Source organism: Ascaphus truei, chromosome 21, assembly GCF_040206685.1.
Source record: "Ascaphus truei isolate aAscTru1 chromosome 21, aAscTru1.hap1, whole genome shotgun sequence".
Classification (NCBI taxonomy): Eukaryota; Metazoa; Chordata; class Amphibia; order Anura; family Ascaphidae; genus Ascaphus; species Ascaphus truei.
In genome coordinates, this window is record NC_134503.1 from 13,275,871 (window position 1) to 13,298,450 (window position 22,580).

At 44.1% G+C, this 22,580-nt stretch overlaps 1 protein-coding gene across 5 annotated transcripts in view; it reads right to left on the minus strand.

Annotated features, from left to right (window-relative positions):
* RALGPS1 (Ral GEF with PH domain and SH3 binding motif 1) overlaps nucleotides 1-12,506 on the minus strand; it is a 423,133-nt gene extending 410,627 nt beyond the window's left edge. For 3 of the 5 annotated variants that reach the window (XM_075579013.1, XM_075579010.1, XM_075579011.1), the window contains exon 1: nucleotides 12,316-12,505. The gene's annotated coding sequence lies outside the window, so the exon portion shown is untranslated. Of the gene's footprint in view, nucleotides 1-12,315 lie in introns of all 5 variants that reach the window. The other 2 variants (XM_075579016.1, XM_075579015.1) reach the window with 1 other exon arrangement.
* Between the last annotated feature and the right edge of the window lie 10,074 nt (nucleotides 12,507-22,580).

Genomic DNA, 22,580 nt, shown 5'->3' on the forward strand with positions numbered 1-22,580 from the left:
ATATTGAAATATTACAATATTAAGCAACACAAACAAGTCAAGTTTGTTGTTTGCCTTCCTTGTCAAATCGTTTAATTTGCCAGAAGCTTGACATCCTAGTCACATGTACAAGTTACTGCGCAGACGCTGCTCATCACAGGGGGGTTTGTACAATGCGGCGTTTCAGTCTTCGGATGTATTCTTCCACTAAATACAGTATATGGCGAGATTTCAAATGAGAAGTCCAAAGGCCGACTTGGTACAAAAGCAATACATTTCCTCCCATTGTCCGCTAGACTTTAATTCAGCAGAGAAGATGGAAGTTTTCAAAGAGCTCCCACATATTCTAGTCTTACCCATGAACATTTTTTCCGTTGCCAAAGCAACATTAACAATATATCTCCAAGAGGCATAGAAAAGAGAAGGTAGTCAGTCAGTGTACATCCCGCAGACTTCCCGTGCAAAGCTTAAAAATCACAACACTTAAAAGCCTATTAAATGTAGAATTATTTTTGGTTATAATATGGGTTATGGATTCGTAAACAATACATTGCTTTACCTAGATGTCGGAGGGGTTTGGAGAGCAAGCCCCTTGACATCAGGAGATTTTTAAACTTGTATATTAAACAGTGGTGATCAACTCCAGTCTTTAAGACTTCCATCGGGATATTACATGACATACATTACACCAGGAGTTGCCAACCTCTGTCCTCAAGGGCCACCAGGTGGTAAGGTTTCCCGGATATCCCCGATTCAGCAAAGCTGGCTCAATCAGTCCCAGCTTCAGCACTGAATAAGGTTTTGTCCCCGCATGCTACTGCAGCGCCCGCTGTGGCGGACGCTGCAGGGACGAGAGACCTCCCCTCAATGGCGCCGGGCCCGCTGCGATTGGGGGGCGCAGCGCTGTGGCGAGAGTTTCTCCTACTTTCAATAGAATTGAGAGCAGGACTCGTGTCGGAGCACTAGGCCACGCCCCCCGGCGGTTCAGCCAATGAGGGCGAACCTGTCGGGTGACGTCACGCCTCCCCCAGTCTCTCTTCCTGCAGCTCACTGCAGACCGGGGAATCGGCTGCAGGCGCGCGTGCAGCGGAGGCACTGGGACCTTAGCCTAAGCCACCTGTGCTGAAGCAGGGATATCCTGAAAACCTGACTTGCTGGTGGCCCTTGAGGACTGGGGTTAAGCACCCCTGGTATAACACGTCACTCAACCTTGTGCTGGTCAATAAATAAATAAAAGCCATGCTAATCTGCGAAGAGGTACTGCTTTCCAGAACCAAGACTAAATCAAATGAGTTTTTATTGCCATGTTATGCAAATAAATGGTTTTATTCCTATGGTGTAGGACATCTATTACACAATTGGTCAATAAATACAAACAGTACTGTATACCGCTTTTTCTTTCTGCCCTCTGGTACAGAAACCACACGAGAACTAAATGGAGAAATAATAGGAATACATTAAACAATGTAATGGTTCACAGACCACAGACTAAAGGCTGATCCATTCAAATTTATGGTTGCATGGCACCCAATAGCAATCACTAACACAACTCAGCCCTCGCCTGCTTTGTCCCTGTACCGCAAATGCTGCAGTGTATTAGAACTGATTTAGCCGACTTATTATTGAAGTGGTAAATACTGTTAAAGATCCAGTGTCAAATCCCTCCAACAATGCCAAGACACTGTATCACCCTGTGGTTTAGATACCAAATATAAAAAATGTTTCAGGGCAGGGACTCACTGCCCCACTATTTGAAGAAGGAGCTGCTCAGTGAATTAAGACATAAACTCTGTAAACAATGACACTGCGTTTGAATCAGGGGCACCTGGTTCAATTCCAGGCGTCTGCTCCTTGTGACCTTGGACAAGTCACTTTATCTCCCTTTGGCTCAGACACCAAAAACAAAATCGATTGTAAGCTCTGCGGGGCAGGGACTGGAGTCTGTAAAAAAATTCCAATGTGCTGAGTACCAAGCACTATATCAGTGTAAGGAAAATGGAGTCTATTCTGTCTGATGGTTTATGCTTCCATATACTGTATTTAGTCAAAATTGCAAGCCTTACCTGTTAAAGTTAAACTATAGTTACTCCTCTTATCTATGACACGGTGGGGTGAACCATCCTAGGCCCCAGAACCAACAGGTGGAATGTAGGGAGAATGGAGTTTGTCTTGCTTCTGATGGCCTAGGCGTGTAATGTGTTACGTTTAAATGCATACAGTTACTGGAATAGCTTAAATTCCAGTAAATAGCTTGTTTCGTAATTTCTCAATTATGGAGGCAATTCGTGAGAAATAGCTTGATTTTGAGTTTCAAACAGCTTGGTTCCTATTTCTTCAGAAAATGCTTACTGTTACTCAAATAGTTAAAGTTCCAGTATAAGTGTTCTTAGTTTCAGTAGGGGAAGTCCCCCCGCTTTGACCGGGGAATAGGGAAGTTGAACTTCACCCTGGACAGAATTGATGCGGAGCTTTCTGTGCCCGGGAAGACGCAATCGCAGATAAACAACGCTAACTACCAGGCATCTCAAGAGATGAAGAGGTTATCCTGGTTAACTGTGTGCGGTATCCTGACTGTTGTAAGCTACATATAACCGAAGCGAAGTATTCATAAACAATATTTGATTCGCATTTGGTGTGGATGTGTCCAAGTGTATTCGTTGGTGATATGGACAATCCGAATAAGTATTTCCTGTCAGTACCAATAGTTATTATTTATAATGGAATGTAAACTAAATGATCTAAAGCTCCAATGTAGGTAGTCACTCAAAACTATACCATGTACCCAGGTATTATTATCCCATATTGCTGCAAATTGGTTTGCTCAAGTTTTCCTAGGTTGCTATGGTCACAAAGCTCCTTAAACCTAATTACATAAAGAGTCTTGTTTCATTTATTGACACAAAATAACCACAATAAAAAAAAGTCTCTTAAGACACGTCACAATGGTTGGTCGAAAGAAGACCGTTCTGTTTTGGATCCATCTGGGCGCCAGACCAACATCATTCCCACCCGTCACTCTTTAATTCAGCATTTTCTAAATGCAACTCCAAGGAGACTGAAAGGGAGCCAACATGATGAATAGAGATGTTTCAGTGAATAGCATGCTGATTTTCTGCCACAACACAGTCCAAATCAAGTATTCACTTTGTGCAAGAGAAAAACAGATCTAGAAAAAGAAAAGCAGCCGTTCCTGTTGGTTCCCCATGCCCTTCCAAGTGTGGGGTGCACAAGGACATCATAATGCTGGTCCCTTAAGCACCCCAAGATTCTCTGCAGACATGTATGTGGGTTCCTTATTACTACTTTTGAATCCGTATTGAAGGTTGAATGGTTATAGCTTGCACTTCGCATCCTTTTTAATATATTGATGAACAGGGCTTAGTAGGTATAGTGGTCTTAGCACAATTAATAACCGTAGTGGCCCACATTAAAATTAATAGAAAATGACCAACGCTTGCTGTGTTGTATAGCAACAATGAGCAGCTTTACATTTACAATCTACTTGAAATTGATTAACTGAATTAAGGGCACAAAAAACGTAGAAATTGTATATCAGCACTATAAAGCATGCCTCTGTCATCTCATTAAAATAGGGCTTGTGTGTTTCATTTTTCATTCCTTTTAGGTACTTACAAGTCTAAAGCAATAATCAACAACACAACTGCAAATGTGTAGATGCAAAGAGACTTGGAACTCTGCAGACCCAAACTCACCCATTGGTGGCAGTAGGTAGATAATGAAACAGTACAAGCATGAAGCACCAAGGAACGTAGAGAAACTGCATATTTTTAAATAACCCATCATTGCCCTTAAATAAAGAGCTTTTTTAAATTTATTTTTAAAGAACCCACGTCTACAGCTGCAGAGTGAGACAAATGAGATTTCCAAACTATAATTAAGAACTCTTAACGCATTATCCTTTATGTATGTAATACCAGACATGTCCCACTGTACATTACCTCATTCTTTTTTATGAAATAGAAAATGACAAAGTAACATAACTGGATTAGAATGAATTTACACTAAATCGGTTTAACACCTTCTTGCCAAAAACATAAAAGGACCAAAAGTCGGAAAACAGATATAGTACCTACATTTGGCTTGTTTAAAACTAAGAGAATTAGACCAATCTAGTAAGCAGTGTGCTGGGTTTTCAATCAATCACCATGTTGTCTCTAAAAGAGACAACATTCATATTATTTTGTAGTAGAAATCCTTTTTTGGGTCACATCCTGCCCCGTTATCGCACGGGTACCAGGAGAGGCGCTCCCTGTGCTTCACAAGTACTTTTGTAGTTAGTTCAATATGCTAGTAGGTCCTTGTAAAACATATTTAAAGTGATAAAAAAAATATATATTTTTTTTAGAATGTACTGTGAAGAGTTTACACTTTACAACATACAGGCATACCCCACTCACTTTAAGTACACTCGCGAGTAAGGACATATTTTCAATAGCCCCATACCCCTATGTCCGTACGCTTGCTTCGCGAGTACGGACACTTATTCATCCCTACAGACCGCCGTAGTAGTGACCCGCTGATTCCCCTCGCCCAATAAGCAAACGGCAGCTCACGCATGCGCCTGTCAGCACGTCCTGAACAGCAATACCGGCTCCCTACCATTACCGAAGCAACCATAAGTGAGGGAAAAGGTAGTGCTTCACTTTAAGTACATTTTCCCTTTATATACATGCTCCGGTCCCATTGCGTACGTTAATGTGGGGTATGCCTGTGTATGGAGGTAAATATCTCTAGAAGCAGTGGGTCCCCGGAACTGAAATTAATGGGGTTCAGAGCGGCCACATGGATCTGGGAGCAAGTTCAAAACCAGGCCCTCCCACTTCAAAGACAGTTTATCGCGTGATACGCAAATAGAAATGTTTTGGAAAGGGCTGCATACATTGTTGGTGCTATATAAAGATATAAAGTACATAGCACTCCTCTTTTGTAACAGTAACCACCACCCAAAAGACGAGGGACTATTTGTTCCTTCCGTCTCTGAATTATTGATGCACAGGCTCTGCCAGGCACCAGCTCCTTTTAAGCAGCAGCATAGATTTTAACTTTGAACTTTGTAGTCAGAAACATAGCTTGATGGCTTATTTCAATGTTTCTATTGATTTTACAACAACTGAAAAGCTCTAGCCTGGTCAGACTTCACTTGCAACGCTGCTCATTTGTTACTGTATGCAATAGAGGAAGAATCGCAACCCGAGAGGACAATGGCCAAAATACAATACAAATGTATTATTTTCCCCATGGTACACGTGTCATTTAATAAGTGGTTATGGGAGGCAGCTTTAAAGAGGCAATCCATTTTACATTGTATTGAAGCAGGGGGTTTCCACAGCTGAACCCCGCTAATTTCAGCTCTGGGGAACCCCTGCTTCCGGAGATACCTCCGTAGAGGGGGCGACGGTAGCCTCTCCGCTACCAGGGATCACGTAATGGCCGCTTCTCAACGCTTCCACGCCCTGTGAGCCAATAGGAAGCCGTGATGTCATCCGGTTGGCTTCCTATTGGCCCGCGTGATGCGGGAGCTTTAATAAAGCAAAAGAGATACCAGCACTCCCTGCGGAGGTAAACATCTCTGGAAACAGGGGGACCCCAGAGATTAAATTAATGGGGTTCAGCTCTGGAGAACCCCTGCTTCAGTCCTGTGTAACAGAATAATAACTTGCCCACTTCGCTTGCGATTTTGTGTTCTTCCTGAGTGTCATGTTCCTTCTATGGCTGGGTACTCTAATTAAAAAAATAAAAAGCTTTTCAGAGTTAAAAATCATGATTTTCTTAATCTCTAGTTTCTGAGTTTACCATTAAAAACTTTAACCTGCACTGGGCTCCGGGGAGAACTCCATTTTAACCTTGCGTAAATGTAATATTGAAACCGCCTAGATGTTCCTGAACATAGCATCAGATTTTAAAAAATAACAGCTTTGAGAAGGCAACGGGAGGTCTCTTAAAAAAATTAAATAAGGAATTGTCGTCACGGGTCACCAACAGGTCAGGTTTTTAGGATATTCCTGCTTCAGCACAGGTGGATCATAATTATTGAGCCACCCATGCTGAAGCAGGGATATCCTTAGCACCGGACCCGATGGCCCTTTAGTACTGGAGATGGCCGCCCCTTCATTACAAGTGGGTGCTTAACTGGGATGACAGTGCTTGATTACGGTTTCCCCCATATGAATCTCTGGCAAGGATAGTAGTGCTGAGCAGAAAAACGATATTCCTCCAGTCCGATCTCCAAAGCCCGGTCTTAATAAAGATCAAGAGAATCTTCTACCAGGTCTTTGGATAACTACTCACTCCGCTGCCATCTGTCGCCAATGTACGACCAGGTAGGTTTTACCCTTGGCCCTGCAAGAGCACCTCTTCTTGGCAATTAAATCATATCAGATTATTAGGCTACAGCCCCAGTCCTGCCTGCTGCACGCGCGCCTGGCGGCGCATGCAGAGACTACAGCCACGATCGGCGGTCTGTAGGGGAGGGCGGGGCAATGACGGGGGGCACGGCCATGATGGGGCATAACTGCCCTGCCATTGGCTGCGTGCCAACCACATGACCTGCGTCACTGCATGGGAAGCCAAATTCTTGTCTTCCCTGCTAGCGTACACGTCACAGTGCTTTGCACGCCCACATGCACACAGCCACTGGGGCCTGCCCCATAGAGGGCAGTGCTGTGGTGTGTGGCGCGTACGCCGTAGCGTGCGCCGCCGAGATCATAGGGGACTTAGTCTAAAAGGGTGTGTGTATCAGCCCCAAATGCAGATCAATGCACTGTTGGCCCCCGAAATCTCTCATTATCATTAGGGTGCTTCCACTTAGTAGCTATGGAGATGCACCTTAGCATACCTGTAAGCGTTCCAGTACATCTACAGTTAATCCGTACTCCAAACTTTTAAGAAAGCATTTCATTGTCTCATAGTACCTTCAGACACAAGATTAAAAAAAAAAAAAAAAAGTGTCAAACAGCTGAAAGGAAAATATCAGGTTCAAGGATAGGTAACAGTGGTGTTGTTATTGTGCTGGTCAATGCTTCATTGTTCGCGCCTTTCAACACATCGATATGGTTCAGCTTCGCAAAGGCAGCCAGGAAAATGGTTCTCAAGCAAATAAAAAGTATCGGAGCTTCGGCCACGTCTTTCTCTGGGCCCCCTCAACGCTGCTTTTCCCGTGTGATGGGCTGAGAGCACACATGTTTAAAATCGCTCTGACGAGTTGCAAACCTCACGAGAAGACCACTTGTAAGCTGGGGTAAATACCCAATCCATTTAAAAAACGAGACCGCAAAACAAGGACAGCCTTGAAAAAAAGAGGCTCAAGAACTCTGTTCTCTAACAGAAAAAATGGTAAACCAAACTTTATTGAGTTGCCCTATTAAGATGACACCCAAGTAAAACTTGCTTAAACATCGTTTATAAAACCACCACTATACCACAGTAACGTACCACTGTAGCAGCCTTCATCTATGCATTTGTTCCCACAAAAAGCAATATAAATGGCTATTCCCTTTCCTCCGAATCCTTCACAATGTGTGTTTTGGGCCTAAAATAAAACTCTTCCCAGAGCCTTGTGCAGTCTAAAAGATTGCCATGGTAAGCTCAGAAGTTGGCATTTAATCATATTTTATTTAACACTAAAAAAAAAAGGTTAAAAACTCTTGGCTTCTGGGAGAATTGCTGCAGTACATGACTACAGACGACTTGTTTTGTGTTACCTTTTAATAACGGCGGACACCTCACTCACATGGTCGCCGCGTTTGGCATCACTGTGGCATTTGCCACTCCAGAAGTAATAATAAAAAAAATAAGTATCTGGTCTGGTGGGGCAGGTTAAAATGGCCTCCGGTGATTTAAATAGAAATCATAAATTACCAATAACTCCATATTTAGGAATTTTTAGAAAATAAGACAAGAAGGCTGTTCCGGAAAGAGTTGGGTAACCAGTTTACACACACTATTTATTGGTATTCTTTTTCCATTCTGTAATTTATCTACTACAATTAAATGTACTATTTTGTTTCCGATCTATTATCTGTATAAACTTAGTTGTTGTCAATGTATCTGCCGACATTATTTCCAGTTAACCTTTATACACATTATACAGACTAAATTAATGGTTTTCAACCAACATCTGTATTATGTGAAGGGGCGATTCATTTTATATACAGTGTAACAGGACATCACTGTTTGTTTTAAAGATCAATTTGATGTCTCAAAGGATTCCTGTTTGCACTGATTTAATAACTGTATCAATTCCAATATTCCTGTGAACAATTTACAAATGGCCAATCTCTCCACTGTTGGTCTCCCATTGGTCATAATCCCCAATTCTCCTACCAGTAGCCGGGCTAATAAAAGTGGGGCCTTTGCAATGTGCGGGTTGTCACAGCAATTAATATTTTTGCATTTAGAGAGGCCGCATTTCAACAACTTCTGGCCAGCACTTATTTGTCAATGTAAATAACATGTCAGCATGCAGCATTGATTGATTGATTGATTGATTTTTTTAACGCCATACACAGACATTTAGGAACAGTTTCAAAATATAAAAATGTTGTGATGCTCAAGAATCAGGACACGTAGAATAACTCGCAACCAAATGTAAAAAGAAAAACAATTATCCATCATACAGAAACTGATAAAGGTTTAGTGCTATTAAAGTCCACAAACACTACTGCTAATTCTGAAACAGAAAGCAACTTGGAACTGTGCTGCCAGCTGCTATTAAGTTGTTACAGAACAAGATGTACCTGGAAGTTTTGCAACTTGAACTGTAAATAGGAGTTCTGTGTGCAGTACAAACTCTGTGTTTTAACAACGAGAAAGCCGGCTGCTAAACTGTACTCACAACAAGCAAAAAGTTAACTAAACCATGGACTTTTCAAAGCGAGTTAAGGACATGCAGGAAAAAAAAAAACACAACAAACAGTAACCTTCAAGTCCCAAAGGTATCAGTCAGGCAAATCTAATTTATAAACCTCAACACAAAGCCTATTCATTCAGTTTACAGACTACAGCAGGTCACATCCATGCATATTTTATGATCAAAATCAATAAAAGTAATTTGAGGATTCCCATATTGGTACTGAATTCAGATATAGGTCTGCTCAGACATTAGCCATAAGGAAAATCAGAAGCATACTGCATATTGCAAATAAAAGACCACAACATGAAAACTCTGCTTTCTTTGACCGGTTGCAGTAGCCACTGCTCGAGTGCGGCAGTGAGAAGCTTTTCATTTGTCCTTGCTCTGGACACAAGGTCTTATGTTGCTCTGTGAACGGCATCCTTTTCCTTAACTGCTCTAGTTCACCAACGCAAACATTTAACTGATGGACATTTCCCAAACACAGTCATCTTTCCCAACCAATCATTTGTAGACATGTTACTCCTGACATGCAGAAATGCCACATTTGATCAGATCAATGTAAGTCGCTTGAGCCCAATATGCATGATGATTTTGTTTTTTTAAATGTACCAAATAGATAAGCTTTTACTCTTCGAATTACAAAAATACAATGTTTTTCCATTGTTAGACTGTGGGAAGTATTAAGATTCACACATTAAATAAGATAAGATCTTAACACTGAAAATGTACCCTCGAAGTGCCAGCAAATTTATTATTACCAAATTATTTTTTGTAGCATACTGGGGGCTCAAGAGGTTATTGAACCAAGAGACGTGAAGAACAAACAAAAAGCTTCATTCTATTCTCACACGTTAATTCCATATTGATATTTTAAACACGAGTTTCAGCCATTTTCAGAAGCTGTCATTATATATAACAAAATAAGAGGTTTGGGGTGAGGGGGGGGATGCAGATTTGACCATTAGCAATCAAGGTAACATCTACTGACACAGGTGATAGAAAAGCAGGATTGTCTGCCCCAGGTAATCCAATGATCAACCACTTACCCTGAAGTGTACGTCAAGCTACAGAATAACATAGGAGGCCCTGCTCATTCTTGTATCCTTGTGCTAGTACATTGGATTTTGAAATAATCTATATGCAGTATCCATACCATGAAGGTACTTGGGAGTAGGGCAATGGAATACAACACTACCAAATACACTTTAATCAGTCTATGTGACGGGATAGGGCAGGGGGGCTCAACTCCAGTCTTCAAGCTACCCCAACAGGTCAGGTTTTCAGGATATCCCAGCTTCAGCACAGGTGGCTCAATCAGAGGCTCAGTCAAAACCCTGAACTGTTGGGGGTGGGGGGCTTGAGGACCGGAGTTGAGCACCTCTGGAATGATAAAATACCATACCCCATCACACCAGGGAACATGTATTAATGTGGACTGGATCCAGTAGCCCTGCTCTGTGCCAACATATTCCAGTATATTGCAGTGCCACACACAAAAATGTGCTTATGAGGTTTTTGGCAGCTCAATGGGACTCCAATTCATTTGTTTTTTCTTGTATCTTAATCAAAACGTTAATTATTTACCTGACCCATTAAAAATGTGTAATTACATTACAAAGAGCACGAGAGTAGAGATTGGGAGACATGTAAGAAACACGTCACTATCCCCAAAATTCATACAGCATCAAAAGGAGGGAGAGGGAGTAAGAGGTGTGATATTATTTGTTGCTCCAATTAAAGGTGTGTTATAAGCTTTCCAACCTCTCAGGGGTCTTCATCGGCAGAAATACAGAGAACATATTATATAGTGTTTGTAAGACATATCCGATTGCAACCAGATAGCCCTCTTACAAACATTGTATGCAATAGTCTTTTGCTGCGTTTCTGCCATACCCGATGAAGGATCTTGTAACTTTCAACTACTTGTTAGTCCAATAAAAAGGTATCACACCCCCTTCTCCCTCCTTTGTTACTACTTGGAAGGACCAACATGGCGACACAAAATTCATATGAAACTTTTCTATATTGGTTACCGCTTTCATTTTCCATTACAAAGTGCTAACGTAAATAACACAAACATATCCACATTGCCATTTATAGCGTATATATGGAATATGTAGGATTCCCCTCTTATTTTGGACTATTTAACCCCCTTGGTACAAGAGGGGCGTCAACGCACAGCGTAGGGAGGTACATTTCCCTAATAAAAGAACCTTTACATAAATTAAATGAACATGAATGCACAACTTGCTATGTATAGGCATGTGTATGAAATGTGAGGGTCCCCACACGCACAGGGGTTTGTTCTAGATTTCTTGTTATTCTAATGTTATTCTGAGAGCTTGCTGGGTATCTGTGTGTTTATTCTAATGGGCCATTACATTAAATGAACCATTATGAGTATCAGAGATGTGAGAGATGAGAGAGTGGCCAGGACCCAAACCTTTTCCCAGACACCATCTTCATCCATTGACACATTTCTAATGATTAGCTCTATTCATTGTCATATATAGAGTAGCTATCCCTAGGGGGGGGGGGTGGAAGACCCCACAAGGATGTCTCTGACTTTCTAATGTTATCATTGCAAAATGTGCCAGGAAATCATTGCCATTTGCCATTTCTTGGGAGGGTATAGGATATAAGGGAGGGTGAGATGGTGCTGTGGTTTTGCTATTAGATAATGTGTGCTGAAAGGATGTACATGATGTGTGGGTGTGTGAGGGGCCTGATATCTGCTCCCAATGGCCCCTGCATGTGGAGCCTTAATGTCTCCTCTCAGGGGCTCTGCATGATGGGGGGTGGGCTATCTGCTCTGGGGGGCACTGTGATGTCTGATCTGGGGGGCTCTGCTTATGTGTGTTGGGGGGGGGACTGATTGTGTGTGTGTGTGTGTGTGGGAGGGGGGGTACCGCTTGTGTGTGTGTGTGGGAGGGGGGGTACCGCTTGTGGGTGTGTGTGGGGGGGCGGTTCTGATGCGTGTGTAGGGGGGGTTCTGGTGTGTGTGTGTGAGGGGTCTGATTGTGTGTGTGTGTGTGTGTGTGTGTGTGTGGAGGGGGGGTCTGATTATGTGTATGTGTGTGTGTGTGTGATGGGGGGGTCTGATTATGTGTGTGTGTGTGTGTGTGTGGAGGGCGGGGTCTGATTGTGTGTGTGTAGGGGCCTCTGATTATGTGTGTGTGTGTGTGTGTGTGTGTGTGTGTGTGTGTGTGTGTGTGTGTGTGTGTGTGTATGGGGGGGGGGTCTGATTGTGTGTGTGTAGGGGCGTCTGATTATGTGTATGTGTGTGTGGGGGGGAGCTCTGATGTCTGCTCTAAGGGGTGGGAGGGGGGGGGGGTTCTGGTGTGTATGTGGGGTGGGGGGTTGTGATGTGTGTATTCTGCTGTGAGGGGCCCTGCATGTGTCAGGTCAGTGCATGCACAGCCAGTGCTGCAGCACACAGGGCGCACTTGTCACCTACTCACCTCCCACAGCAGCCAATCTCTTCCACCTGCAGAGGCAAACAGACAGCACACCCATCCAACAATCCCGAGCCCACGCGTGTCCCCCCCGCCGCGCTCCCGGAGCTCCGGCTCTTCCCCGTTGGGCATTTAATTCCCCAGCAGAAACATGGCAGTTCCCACACACAGAGGAAGCGTCAGGTGCGGCTCTGACTGACAGCACCGCGGCGCAATCAGCTGCCGACAGCCGAGGCGTGCCACCAAGGAATAGCCAATCACAGGGCAGGGGAGGCGGGGTTATGCAAATCACACTCTGGATAAATGCGCAGGTGCTTTTTGTTGGGTGAGTGGGGGCGTCTGCTTCTTCTCACCTCCCCTTACGTGCTTCATGCTACAAGCTACAAGCTTGGGGGTGCAAGCAACATTGCAATAAAATATCCGTGTTATTTATTTTAACCTTGTATGTTATGGCGTTGAGCATTTAGATAAAGACAATATTCAATCACGCAAAAAAAAAAAAAAATTAGCTTAGCATGTCTTTCTTAGCACAGGGGTTCTCAACTCCAGTCCTCAAACGCTCCCACCCCCCCCCCCCTAACAGGTCAGGTTTACAGGATATCCCAGGTTCTGCACAGGTGACTCCATCAGAGGCTCAGTCTGTGCTGAAGGGACATCCTGAAAATCTGAGCTATTGGAGGGCTTGAGGACTGGCATTTAGCACCCCTGTCTTAGCCAATGTTGGGGGACCACTGCTCTGGCCAGGAACAACAAGCAGAGATCAATTTAGCTGCACAAAAGGTTAAACAGAAGTATAAATGACTAACACCATCTGATTCATTACACTGCGATAATGCTAATGGGGGCTCTGATCGGCCCCATTACAGTTCAACCCTTTGAGACCCCCCCATGGGGTAGGCACTACATCATGCAGTAGGCACTCCAGTGGCACGTGCCTCCAAGCTCACTTTCTAGTGCAGGTGTGCTCAACTCCAGTCATCAAGACCCCCCCCCCCCCTCAACAGGTCAGGTTTTCAGTGGCTCAGCCTTCGACTGCCCTACCCGTGCTGAAGCTGGGATATCCTTGCAAACTGACTTGTTGGGGGTTGGGGGGGCTCGAGGACTGGAGTTGAGCCCCCCTGTTCTAGGGGACAATGCTCGCTGGTCCCTGAACACACTCAAGCCGGCGGCCTCCTCTTCCCTCCACATCATCACCGGCACCACGACCGATTTCTTTGAGGAGCGGTCACGTGATCAGGATGTGCCGGCACTCGACGGGTTAATGAATCACCGTATCGAGGGACTTGACTCCAATTTTGCCCCAGGTTGCAGTTAACGACAGGAGTTACCCAGCACCCATAACAATGGATTGTATCAAACTCTCCATCCCTTCATTTTTCCCACCGGGACAGGGGTGCGGTAACTCTCCCCGATTAACCGGCCCAGTTTTAACCCGAATGTATTGAACAATCTTTCTTACATTTGATGTAAACGAGAGGAAAATAAAAAGTATATTACGCCAGAACACCCCGGTACGACACCGCAGGTCAGGAATCGCTCCGTTAAGCGGTATAGCGAGACATTGATCCATAGTTGGCTACTATTGACATGAATGGCGGTTAACATGAGATCAAGCAGCGATGGCACTTACACGAGCGTAGTGAATCGCGCCCCCAGAATGTGCTACAAAACTGGGATTCTTATGCTATAAATGGACAGGCCATCCTAGGCTGAATGTGAACTATAGACAGCAGCATTGTTCTGTCTGTACTGACGGAATACAGTACAGGGGGAATGGGGGCACAGGAGAAATAGGGGATGGTAATGGCGGATAGTTAAATAACAATAATTTTACCAGGGGATATCAGTGAGGTGTGACTACTCACAATGGCTGCTGGCTTGACAAGGACTGCACCAAGTAGCAAGGGGAGGAGGGCAGTCCAACTCAGAGGAGTAAAGGGGGGGTTACCAGGACAACAGGCTAAGAAGCCAGCTAGGGGAGTTACAAAGTAACAACTAAGGCCTCAATTATACCAGAAAGTGCAGAGCGATCCGGTGACGTCGCCGGGCGACGTGCACATGCAAAAGCGATTTGTAGCACTGCTGCAGAGGAGACACGAACAGTTATTTTGTTTAAGATGCACTGTGATTGGCCGTGCAAATCATGTGACGCGGCCGTCGCCTGTGAGAAACAAAGTCTCAAATCTCGTCATGAGACAGAAGCTTTGCAGCACGTCGCGGCGCTTATGTCGCTACTGGTATGTGCACTTTCATTGGATTTGATTGTTTTGAAGCTGCGCTGCGTCGCGCCAAGCAGTGTCGCCAGCGATTTCTGGAATAATCACTGCCTTAGGCCAAGGGAACTGCAGCCAGGCAAAGAAAAACATACAGGGGACAGAATAAACATGTTTAATGGGTTAAATGACCCCAATTGACATTTTTGTTAAAACTCCAACCCATATGTAATGTGTTTTGGTGATGAGTCCGCTACTCCTCAATTATTCTCTTTCTTTGCAAAGTAATTGTGACCATTGGTAAAACCGAAACATTACTAGAGGATATGCTTGAATTTAGCTGACCTGGAGAAAAAAAATCATACCTGTTTCACAAGATGCAGAGAAGTTACTTTAAGCAGCAGTCCAATGGTTTGTTTCTTTAATATGTGCATCAATACAATCCACACAATGACGAGGAGTGATTCAATCCACAGATAAGTCATTAACTAAGTTGCCGATCGATCTGTTCTCCTGTTATCAATCGGTGAAGATTCAGCTCTGGGGTTCACTAAATGGCTGTCAGTGCAGCAGAAGAGGACCAAAGATGCAAAGTTCTGTGGGGAAGATCATGTGACCAGGCAGTCATTAGATACAATTGGTGCACTGCTAGAGAGAGGGCAGGGCTCAAAAGGGGGTGTACCAGAGCCTGTTTCAGAAGAGGAAGGGGGTGTGACTTTGAAAATGGTTGCTATAGAAACAAAAAATGCTTGTTACATTATAATACATTAAAAATGTGATTAAGTTGTTTAGAAAAAAATGCTACAAGTATTTTCTCATAGTACAGAACCGATTTATTTAAAAAAAACACATGCAGGATATTGCTTGGTCTGCAGCTTTAAGGTGAGCAAAGCTTTCCAATGATCCAATTACGCTGCTAAAAAATATTTGGACCCTCTGCTCCCGTTAAAGATGCTCCCAGCACTGGGGATTAAGATATGTAATGTTTATCAGAAAGATGAACCGCTGAGAAATTGAATATCGATTCACACGGCCCTACAATGCAGGTTTTACTGTGGTTGAACCCCTGATGCATGGTGCTACATTCAGAATGAAAGCTTCTCTTTCATACCAATGAAATACCAATATGAATACATCAACACAGGGGTGCAATAAAGCATTCTTCTAACTGAAAATGACATTGATTTTAATTGACAATACTATTGATCCACCTCATGCTTAGGGTATTTTTTAATAGTGGTCTCCCAAGTCACCTTGGCAAACTGGACACCCTCTATAACTCAATCTGCTGCTTTGTCCTGCTACAATGTAATTACAATACACATCTCTGCAAAAATGCTTAGAGAATCACATTGGCCATCTCCAGACGCCAAATGGATCTTTCCTGTCTTCAGAGGTAGATTTACCACAAGCCTCAGCACCGCTTGCTCAACCAGTCACTGCTTCAGCACAGATGGGATATCCTGAAAACCTGACCGGTTGGGGAGGGCTTGAGGACTGAAGTTGAGCACCCCTGAGCTATAGCCTAGCGTGGAAATTTTTGGGGGTTTGCAATTCTTCAATTCTCCCTGTCATGCTAGTGACAGGTGTTCCGTGTGCTCCACATCATGTCACGCGTGTACATATCGCCCGTCCCCAACAACAGGCCTAGGCTATAGCCTACTCAGCCTAATGGGAAATCCGCCCCTGAGAACAGGGGCGCATGCGGGTCAATAAACAAACAAACATGCGGGTCACCCCAGAAATGCCTTAGAATAGCTCCATATCCAGGATACTCTTTAGCACGGATAAATGCCGTTACAAGTCATTAAAAGCTAACCGAAATCACAGCTACATCAGCTAAACAGCCACTGTACAAGAGGATGATACAAACATAAAGACACCTACCTACCAGGACATCTCGGATTTCTTCAAGTTGATACGAGGTCCCATGTGCTCGCAACATGATGGCGGCTCCTCACCCTGTCCTGCGGAATCAGACCAGGAAGAAGATCTGGATCCTCGCATCTGCACAAAAAAATTACATATTTCAGCTCTACACACATATAACCAACACCTTCCAGCTTGAGGTGCAGAAGGTTGTTAAGGAGCTTAGAGGAGATAGCAATCAGCTAGCGGAATGCACAAGTGATATGGATACACGTGATCGAAGCAGCTTGGGTGCTAGAGGATTTAACTCAGGAACTGTAAGGGTTCCAGCCCTGTGTTTTGCTGGAACTTGCAGATACAACCATCTTAGATCCTGGCAAACCTGTTTCTGGACTTGGTAATTGGCTGCATCTGTTCCAGGGCTTTAAATAGCAGTCAGTTACTCCCCGGCCCGAGCTTGGTGTTGTGCCTTGTGTTCCTGTGGATTCCCTGTTGCTGACCCCAGCCTGTGGCTCGACCTTGCATCTCTGCCTGCATCCCGACTACTCTAACAGGACTGTCTTCTGGCTCTGGTCGGTGATCATATGCCCCCTTCCTTAGCTCTGCGGGTCTGATTCCTATCGGAGAGCAACATCGTTATAGGAACTAATCAGAGGTAAAGCAAGGATGGAGGAACTGGAAGGTCGCAGGAAGATCAGGAAACCGTTTCTGCCGAAATAACCAGCGTCTGCGAGGGATACCAGAGGGCGTGGGTACAGTACATTACCATCCCATCCGGTATTGTATCTTTTCTTGTGTTTGGTCGCTTTTAGAACCTTAAATGCATTTTTCTTTTTTGTAACCGGGAAGCGCTTTGAGTACCATTGGGAGAAAACGCTATTTAAATAAAGTTATTATTATTATTATTATGTGTGGGTGTATGGTGACCACTTTTCCTTTATTTTTTTTGTATTATTTCCATTTTTGTGTTTCACGATTGTAGGTATTATTTATGGTTACTCTATGAATATGTGTAAAATGCCATAACTACTGTTACTAGTTGAAAACATAATTTTTGATGTAGCAACTTGTGCAGCTGCAAGTTGTAACGAAGCAATGACATTTTTCTGCTGTACTAGAGGAACTTTTCAACGTTTTCACAGCATCCACGCAGCGACGGGAAATATTACAGTCTTTAATAAACGCCAAGTTAACATTAAAACATTTGTCAACAACTCAATGGTCCGTTAGAGGTGACCCTTGCAAAGGCTGAATCAGTCTTGGTTGGAGATTATTGAAGCTTCAACTGTAATTGAAGAAGACTCAACAGAAAAGGCCACCACCCATTGTGAAGCAAGAGGGGTCCCAATTCGTTTAGAACGATCAGAAGCCGCTTTTGTGGCAGTTTTTTTTTTAGGTAATTTGCTCAATAGATTAAATGTAACCATCCAAAAATGACAGCATCGATGTTCTCTGCATTGTTATAGAATTGTATAGTTCTCTTATTCATTTCATACAAACAATTAGAAATGACTAAAATTTGAAACAAAAGTTAATTTAATGTCAGATGAACGGCAATCTGAAACAACCAAATCTCGCCAACTGGAAAAGAAAAATACTATTTCGATGAATTGCGGGACGGCAATGCTAATGAGACATGGGAGCAGCCGAGATCAATTTTGAATGAATTCCGTTCTCGTCAAGTGCTCGCGAGCAGAATTAGAAAAACTACGTTCTGCGTATGAACTCTTGAATGATAAAGCCTTTGTGATTATCTGAATTTGAAACAAGAAAACGTGCTACCCATCTTTGTAAGAGCTTTCCAGAAGATGTTGAAAATAGTATGGTTGACGAATGCTTGCGTCTGTGCGAGCAGCTACTCCCGGAAGAAGAGATCAGCGTCAGTACAAGACGGATACGTAGAAATGGGCTCAATGGTCTGTATCCAAATATCGACATTGCACTGAGGATATTTAGAAGCACGGCAGCCACACATTGTACTGCAAGACGTACTTTTTCGTGCCTTCGGCGGATAAAAAATGATTAAAGATCAAAAATATGTCAGAAGACAGACTAAACGCCTTGGCATTTCTATCTGTCAATTGAATCCAATATATAGTCATCAATATCTTACAACATCATCAAATCGTTTGCTGAAAGGTGAGACATTGTGCTTTATAAATATCACAAGTTCTTCATTTAATAAACAAATGATGTAAATGTGTTAAAGTTCATGTTTTATTCTCTAGGTCGCCATCGCGGTGCAGGGAATAAGGGGCCAGGCTCCCCAGTCACCATTCATTTGAGAGTTTTTATTTTCAGGATTTAATTTACCAAAGAACATTTCCATTTCTTTAAAAAAAATTCCGCAATGACACAGATTTTTATATTATATGGGGCGGCAATAAGCTTATAGCCTAGGGGTGGCAAAATGATAAATCCGCCACTGCCTGTCTTGCCTTCAAATACTTTCTGGGCAAGCTACCCGTCATCTGAACAAGCTCCTAACCCCTACCACATGCAGCACTTATCACCTGAGATCTGACTCCAAAAGCTTGTTCATGGTCCCAAGGCTCAACAAAGTATCCGGCCGCTCCTCCTCCTCTTACCGTGCACCCCAAAACTGGAACAGTCTACCAGAGACTCTCACATCCACCATCAGTCTAAGTTCTTTCAAAACTAAAGCTGTCTTACATTTTAATCTGGTCTGTAACTGTTAAATACGCCCATAATCATATATTGTCCCTAAACGTCCATGAAATGACTGTAAATATAACGTGTAACCTTGTATTGTTATAACTCTGTTCCCAAGGACATAGTTGAAAATGAGAGGTAACTCTCAATGTATTACTTCCTGGTAACACATTTTGATAAATAAATACAATTCTTAAATACAATAAATCAGACACTCCAGTTATCACACGAATGACAAGTCATTTCATTTACTTAACCTCCCAAAAACTAAAGACCGTGAATACAATAGCACCGGTTCCCCTCAGCAAATTCATAAACTGTCTATGAAGCACTCTAAGGCCTCGTTCAGGGTGCAGGCTTCGGAGGGAGGGCGTGCTGCCGTGCGAGCTGCCGTGGGACACAAAGTATTCAAATTGAATACTGGTTGTCAGGGTAGCAGCTGCCCTGTCTCCGAAGCCCGGAGTTAACGCTGGCTACAGTTTCAATAAACGAAAAAATCGTTTTTTGAAGCTGCAGCAGCGTCACTGGGACCTCGGCAGCCAATGAAATCATTCTTGAGAATGATTTCATGACTGCAACTTGGATCCCTAACCTGTCGTCTGTAGCCCCGCCCCCTCCTCAACTCCTGAAAACGTCTGCTGGGGATGAACACACATCGCCCAGCAGACTGCCGCCCTCCCTCGCGAACGCCCGCCCTCCAACTCCTGCCTCCGGCACCCTGAACGAGGCCCAACGTGTGAAACGCGTAGTGGTGTGAAACGCAGTTGATCAGGTTCAGTGCCTGCCATAACACCTAACAGAGCCCATTGCAGACACGCTAGGCTTCTGAACGACGGAGACGCAACCCGGAAGTACGGAACAACCGCCGACATACAGCTGGTCCCAGCGCGCGATGCATGTAGTCAAAGTACACCCTGCTTCCAGCGTCTCGATTGGCAATTGACACTATGAACCATTGACCCACTAATCTTAATATACCTAAATTGTAAGTTTTCACTTCTTTTATATTTGTTGAATACATAAATCCTACTTACCTCTGGTACGCTCTGTGTTTCTTCTCTCTTGTCTATATATGTTTTACATTTTTAGTCCATAAAAGATAAAATCCCATATATGTGATCAATCTATCGGTCTCCTGGTCGCAAATACTGCGGCAGATTTATCACGGAGAAGATTCCCCCATTAGTATGAAAGATTTTCTGTCCTGATTTTTTGCAATGGTTTAGCCTGTTTTTCAGCTGTGTGTTTTTGTCTGTTTTCTGGCATTCCTTGTTTTTTATCCTAATTAAATATTATCGTAAAGAATAAAACCTTATCGTTCTTAATTATTGTAATTGCCCCAATGATATTATTTGGAGAAGTATTTAATCATGCTCTGGGTATTGCAACGCGTTCCAGCTTTGAGCATCAAGCAAATACAATGCGGCGTAATTATTTTTTAATCGCTACTAATATGGAATCCCATAAAACGCACACAACTAAATTAGCCTTTGCCCATTACAGCAAAAACAAAAAGGCACCACATCATATCTCTCACTCATGCTTTAGTTATGCATCTAATGAGATGACTAACATGGTCATATGTGCATGTAATATAATGTGAGTGTGCTTAACACACGTGCATGTAATGTAACGTGTTTGTGTCTGCGTGTAATGGAACGTTGTGTGTGTGTAATGGAACGTAGTGTGTTTGTCAGTGGTGGGATTCAACATTTTTAGCAACAGGTTCTGTCTCATGAGGGGGGGAGAAAGCTGAGGGGGGGGGGAGAGAGAGAGAGAGAGAGAGAGAGAGCCGGGGGGGGGGGGTAGAGACCACACCACCCTTTAATAGTGAAAAATGAAAAACAACAATATTTGATTGAAATTTAAATAAATTATTGATTTGCCTTTCGTAAAATATTTACATATTGCTACTTGATTGTCATTATGCTGTTTCTTTTGTCGAGGGCAGAGACAGACCAGGGAGGGCAAAGACAGACCAGGGAGGGCAGAGAGAATCCTTCTCACAGCGCCCCCTCTCCCTCTCACAGCGCCCCCGCTCCCTCTCACACGTCCCTCAGATCTCTCCCTACCCACCTCTATGCCTCCTGTCTATGGTAACCATATTTGTCCCGGCAAAAACTGGGACAAAATGTCACGCATGCGAAGTCGTTTACTGGTTACTCATGCACGATCGGAGCTTGCCGTTCGGGTATGCGCACGAGCAGCTGTCAATTCCCGATCACGCATGCGCAGTTGGCGCTCGCCAGGGGTCCAGAAAACCAGGACAGCAGCTGAAAAGGTCAGGACAGAGCCCTAAAAATGGTGACTGTCCAGGCTAAACTGGGACATCAGGTCACCTCACCTGTCTTCTATCTCCCACTTTTGTCGGATGCAGAGAGAAAAGCAGGGTCTGCCAATTTCTCCTCCAGCCATTAGGTGGTGCTGCGCTGATAAATGGCTGTGTCCCTGCGGCGAGGTCGTGGTAAAACACCAGCGGAGTCAAATGTCCCAGACTACCATCAGATTGCTATTTTCCAACTGCAGAGTCTGATCAGAGAAGATCAGAGAAAAGGTCCCCAAATGCTGCACTCAACCTATTAAAATCTTAAACAAACCTGGAATTGGTGTCTTATTCAGAAGGTAAATATCTACCATGGGTAGGGTGACCAGCTGTCCCGGTTTAGCCGGGACAGTCCCGTTTTTTTAATGGCTGTCCCGGCGGCCCCGCATTGTTTTCAATGTTTGTTTTTTTGTGGATGTTCCGAATTTGGCCATCAGAGCAGGGGGGCAGCAGAGAGCAAAGAATGCAGGCAGAGAGGAGAGCAGGAGGAGAGCGGAGTCCGGTCTGACAGCAGAGGGTGGGGGCGGGGTTATCTGCAGAGGGTGGGGGCGGGGTTAGTGTCAGCGGAGCCTCAGCAGTGAAAGCCGGAAGTGAGATGCCTGCTGCCAGTCAAGATGGCTTCCCCCACCCCCCATGCTCGAGAGAGTGAGTCTCTCTGTGCGTGTGTGTCACTGGCTCTGTGTGTGTGCATCACTGGCTCTGTGTATGTGTGTGTGTGTGTGTGTGTGTGTGTGTCACTGGTTGTGTGTGTGTGTCTCACTGGTTCTGTGTGTGTGAGTGTGTGTCACTGGTTCTGTGTGTGTGAGTGTGAGTCACTGGTTCTGTGTGTGTGAGTGTGTGTCACTGGTTCTGTGTGTGTGTGTCACTGGGTGTGTGTGTGTCACTGGTTCTGTGTGTGTGTCACTGGTTCTGTGTGTGTGTGTGTGTGTGTGTGGGTCACTGGTTGTGTGTGCGTCACTGGTTCTGTGTGTGTGTGTGTGTGTGTGTCACTGGTTCTGTGTGTGTGTGTCACTGGTTCTGTGTTTGTGTGTGTGTGTCACTGGTTCTGTGTGTGTGTGTCACTGTGTCACTGATTCTGTGTGTGTGTGTCTCACTGGTTCTGTGTGTGTGTCTCACTGGTTCTGTGTGTGTGTGTCTCACTGGTTCTGTGTGTGCGTGTCACTGGTTCTGTGTGTGTGTGTGTGTGTGTGCCA